We start from the raw sequence: 6,000 nt of genomic DNA, 5'->3' as shown, positions 1-6,000 counted from the left end.
TCATCATAGAATCTGTGCTCCTAAATTGTAAAGCACAAGACCTAAGATGTTTTCTATTGAGTTCTTGGATCCAAATCTGTTCTTGGGTCCAAACAACCTCTGGAAAAACTTCATATCCTAAACTTTCTTATTTTCAGTTAAGATTTCTGGCGTACTTCAGGCAGCATGTCTCAGATGAAATTTTTACAACAAAATACTGCTAAAGAATCGGCAAATGATAAACAGAATGTTAATAGGTGAGATCTGTCCAGAATGAAGTATTTTTTCCTCTTGAGAGGAAGAAATGTGCGGCTTTGAACTGAGACTAAGTAATAAGTTCTTTGGTGTCTGTTTCTTCTGAATCCTCTCCTGAATTTTGACTGGTTTTCTAAAGCTGCAGAGATCACACCAAACTACACACAACTCTACCAGAGTCCATGGCAGAACTCACACTATCTTCTACAGATTCTGGCAACCCTATTCTTACTCATTTACATGGCCATTAGTTTTCCCACTGATGTTACCAGAGTCTGATTTTGGCCCTTTGACTCAACTCTCTGAGGTTATGTGTAACAAATATTTATTTTCTTTCTAATTAATTAAAAATAAGAAATAAAATAATGGTCCTGGTCTAGCATTTTTAGGTGTGCTGCAGAAAGACAAGAATGCTGTCCTTTTCTTCAGGAAATGTTATAGTGCTATGTCAAAAGTGTGTTGGTCTCCATTCACCAAGTGAAGGAGAGGCATTGAGGATATGCTATCACTGGGAAGCGTAACCATCTTTTCTACAATCACCTTTGTCAAGTTGAATTCCACCACACTGCTGGCAGAGTAATAAGAGGAGATTCTGTGCAAAAGGCAGAATGCCCGAAAGCAGGAGTATGTCAGATGAGCAAGGATTATTTGGTCTCAGAGGAAATCACATTAGCAACTGCCAGGATAGATATACTATTCTGAGTTAAATGAGCTGGGGTACTGAAAAGTTGTGCTTTAATTCAAGAAATACACAAGTGACCAGCCAGATCTTCTCCACTGGTATGTCTGTCTCCTCTCTTATCTCATTTTGTTGTGACTAGTTGGGGAAAACCATTGGCAGGGACAACTATTGAGTCATCCAGCTTTTTAAATTGAGTCTGGCTTCATCTAGGTTCAAGTGGTTTAACCTTAAACGGTTTTCTAACTAGACAGATATAAAACATACATTTAGACACTTTCATTCCATATCAACTGCAACACAGTCTGATTAATTTAAAAAACATACTGAAATGTTCTGAGATAAATTGAAGAAGCCTTCTTTCTTTTTCCTCTTTTTTTTTTTTTTTTTTTTTTCAAATAAAGTGTATATATCTACTTTTTCCAGGCACAGGCTTACTGCAGGACTGAAAGACTATGAAGAGGTTGAATTAGGGTGAATTACTCTCTATATTACCATTTTTGGTAACTGATAGTGACACAATAAATCCACTCACAATGCTGTGCAGTTTGGGCATTAACGTCAAGGCGACATTCAGCTCTGCACAGGATTTCTGTTAAAAGCATTTTCAGCCTGTGTTCCAAATGGAGAGAAGACACAGTATTCCTGCCCCCCACATCTGCTATTCCCCACATACTTTTAAAAGATCGGCATTCATGTCTTAACTTCTTCAGAAGTGAATTCTCTACTGAGAATCCCTCCCTGCAGGAACATGGCAGTTTCAGTCTCTTTCCTCTTTAGAGTAAATGGCTTCCACAAAACAATTCCCAGTTTGCTCTGAATTCAGCAGGTGTTGTAGGAGCTCAGGAAGGCAGTAATAGTGTTCAAAACTCAGCAGGAGTCTTGGAGTCTCATAGAGTCAAATAGAGTTTCAAAATGCAGCCCTTCCTCAGCTCCTGCTGAGAGCTGTGAAAGTCCACCTTTTGCTGAACTGGGAGCCATTACCCCATCTTTTGTTATCTCAAGCTTGGCTCAGAGGTGTTCCAGAAGTTAGCTTCACTTCAGCCACAGCACATTTCTTCTGGATAGACTTCTCCAGATAGAAATAGGACCAAGACTTGCAAAATACCGCATGCATTTGTCATGATCCGCTAATGCAAGCGGGGGTCGTGATGGTTCGTTTATCGATCTCAGAGTGTAAAAGGACACAAGAGATTTCAGTTTTAATCAAAACAATGCACCTTTATTAAGTGCCCACAACACAGTAATGCAATACAAGAGAGTAAGAGAGAGAGAGAGAGAGAAACAAAGTAGAGAAGGGGAAAAAGAGGGGCAATAGCTACCAACGGATGAGACGAAGTCCTCATGGTCTTCCGCCAATAGATTCGTCTTCCTTCCGTGGGGAGATCTCCGACTTGGTTATTTCAGAAAGTCCCTTTATAGTCCTTTTCAGAAGCGAGGGGCAACTGGCCAAGAGGTTGGGAAATCTACAGCCATTGTTATGGGGTTTGTTGCTTTGGGAAGCAGGTACAGGACAGACGTACAAGACAGGTGTACCGGAGAGGTGTACAGGGCGGGTCATTCCTTTCCGCTTCAGCGCAGTCCTTCCTGCCTGGGCAGCAAGAACGGCGCAGTCCATTGCGATCTGCACTAATTTTCCTCAGGAACGCGTACCAGTTCCCAGTGGGCACACCCATAGGCAACACTTGGCAGACAATCCCACCTCAGCCAGGCCAGGACTGCTGTGTTCAGTCTCTGTCTTCGGTGATGATCGTGAGGCAGATGAGGGATCTTTGGACCGTCTCTTACAGCATTGGTCTTTGTACTTGTTTTTAAAAATATAATTCTAAATTACACAGCTCTAAAGCCAGTAACTGACCCAAGTCTGAAGCATATTATAATTACATCGGAAATGGAGAGAAAAAAATTAAAAAACCCAAATCAAACCCAGAATTTTCTTTAAAATGGTTCTGTCATTCACAGCAGAATAAGACTTTTGGTGTTCATACACTCCAGTTGTAGCTTGAAGAAAATAGCTGCAAGTGTTTTAGTGGTGGATTTAATATAATATTCTAATTATAACAAAAAAAATCTATTTTTGAGAAAAGACCAAATCTCTCTTTGGAGAGAGGGAAATGGGTTTTCAAAATTAATTTTTTTCTTAAGCTAGCACTGTTGAGAGAAACTGTGTGGCACCACGGCAGCAGTTACTCACAGCCTTTTGTTAGCATGTGTCTAGCCTCACAAGGAAATGTTCATCTATATGTCTTTTAATGTCATTTTGAAGTAAAGAATAACAAGATGGAATCTCTTGTTCTAAAAGGCTCACTGCTACTTTAAATTGGTGTGATAGAATCCTGATCTTCTCATGAGCTGTATGCAAATTCACAAGAAAATTCACTTATATGAATAATCCATCTCCTGCTGATGTCACTTTGACAAGATTAGTAAATAGTATTTCACCAAAGTGTATCATATGTAAAGTTCAACAAGATCAGAGACATTGAAATGCTGAGTGTGATTTGTAAATCAAATCCAGATGGTATGGTGCAAATGTTTTTTTCCATCCTAAAACTCCATCATATCTTCTGTAATCTATCTGGCATAAGAACAAGTGTTTCACAATCAAATTTGATGCCATACATTTTAGACCAGACCAATCTCTGAGTGTTTCATATGAACCACTGTGTTTCACCATCTCCAGAGGTCTGTGGAATTTTACATCAACAGGCAACTTAGAGTGAAACACTGGAGAAGATGGTCTATGCCATTCTTAAAGACCTCTGTCATCTCCAGAAATGCATCTATCAGAAATAGTATCATTGATACAGTACTGAGACAGAATTAAGATCTAGATCAAGCATTAGAGAAACTTCTGAGAGGCATTCAGCTCTCCAGTTCTCTCTTTACACCTGTGGCAACTTCTTACACCTACAGTGACTGATGTAACAGGGCCTCCATGTGTGGTTTATAACTGCTGTGCAAAATATCTTCTGTCAAGTAAAAAAAAGTCTTATTTATTGCGCATGAGAGACAGGGACATGCAACCATGCCGTATAGTGACAGAACTTTAATAAACTCAAGGTCATCACTGAATTTTTTTACTGCACCTTAGAAACCTCTCTCCCAAGATTTTTGCTTCTCCAAGAGCTTCTGTACTTTGCTTTCTTCATTCAACAGAAGCTTATGTTTCCTAAGAACCATGTCCAGTACCTGGATGCTAGAAAACCCCTCTTGCTTTTACTTGTTAACAGCTGGATCTTTCAAGTCCTTCATCTTTGCCCAATCCATTCAAGTAGTTGCTCAGTGTGATTGTAGAGTACATAACAAATTGTATAACAGGAAGTTGTAAACTGGAACATTTTTCTTGCAAGATCATATTAACATCAAAAAAAGGAAAACGTACTTCTCAGTAGCTACCCAAATAAGATTTCCAGATTGCATCAGTAAGAATATCCCCTTCCAAGAACAGAAGGGAGTTTGGTTTTATGCCTTTATTATGTATCTTCTGCCAGCAACATCTAGGAAAATATTAAAAATTTACACACCAATTCTTATACAAAGGAGAGCATAATAGACCTATGTAAAAGGTAACACTAAACTGGGCTGATTGATTTCACAGTAAAATGACTTAATGCTACTCAAAATTTTTCTTTTAGAGCATAATAAATTTAACAACAATTCTAGCAAATTCAAAGAACATTGCTGATAAGACACAGTTGTTTTGATATAAGCTCCTCTTATGACAAAATATTGAGTAGAACAGCCATTGTGATAAAAAGTCTATTGTTCCATTAATACGTAGAAGATTAACATATATGGTTCAAGTAGAATTTGGATTTGGTTTGATCACTGTGCATCTATACGAAATTGTTTCTTATAGCCTTTACCCTGTAAAAGCAGAGATTTCAGCAGAGATTTATTTCAGGTATGTAAAAAGTTTCACAGAACATGGTGCAAGATCATGAACTAAATTACTAACAAAGATAAACTCATGTTAGGTTGTGAGAAAAATAAATTTTTAAAACACCTTTTAATTAAAATATGTTTTGTCAAGCAAATTTAGGAGGAACACCTAAATTTTCTCATTTATTGTTTATTTAATATAAAATAAAAAGAATCAAAGTTTGGGATTAACATACACTTAGAGATATTTTCAGCTTAGAGTGTTTTTATAAAAATAACACACTAGCAGTTATATTACTTCATATTGAAGTATTTCAAGCAGTTATTTTAATAAAAAGTCATTCTCACTTTATTCTTGTGGCAAGGTAATCCTGTTTCATACCTTAAACAGCCAGTGAAAAAGCTGTATTTAAAAAATGTTTGTTTACATTAATGTTTATGTTGTGTCTTTAATTAAACATTTTTCTTTAATGTTATTTGAAAATTTGTACTACTCTCTGGCCATGTTTCTGAAGAACAGATAAAAGGAGGACCATATTAAAAAAAGAAAATCAATTTGTATCTCACTGTGACTGTAACATCACTACTGCCTGAGAAGCAATAAAATGTTTCCGGTTTTTGTAAAAGAACTGCAGACTAGCACAAAGGTACTTCAAAGATTGAATTGAATATATGGTTTACTGAATTGACATACTTAGAGAAATCTTACTTGCTCTATCTTAATACCTAAAGTACAAATTCATGAAATTTAGTGGCCACTGTTAGCTCTTCATAAGACCTCTTTCCAGAACATTTACATCTACCTCACTGTACTGGTTTGGTCCAAAATACTCATTACTTATTTACCTTCTGTGAGATAAGAATTAGGAGAAGAGCAAATCAGGGACAAAACTTGAAAGAATATAAAGAAGTTTATTAATAGACCTAAAATAAGGAAAAAGAAAAGAAAAACAAATAAAATCATACCACACCTTCAGAACATTGCTTCTCCCCCCACCTTTCTCCCTTCTCCCACTAACAATGTAAAAAGACAACCCTTGAGATGTTCAGTCTGTTTACCACTTCCGTAATAACCTTGTTCAGTTCATTTAGGAAGAGGAGTCTCTCTTGCCCATGCTATGAACACATTATCACAACGAGACAGCCACCCGGGTTGGTTCTCTGCTCGCATCATGTGAGAGTCCCCCTCCCACAACTTGCAG

The sequence above is a fragment of the Corvus hawaiiensis genome, chromosome 3 (genome assembly GCF_020740725.1).
Source record: "Corvus hawaiiensis isolate bCorHaw1 chromosome 3, bCorHaw1.pri.cur, whole genome shotgun sequence".
Classification (NCBI taxonomy): domain Eukaryota; kingdom Metazoa; phylum Chordata; class Aves; order Passeriformes; family Corvidae; genus Corvus; species Corvus hawaiiensis.
This window is presented reverse-complemented; position numbering follows the sequence as displayed.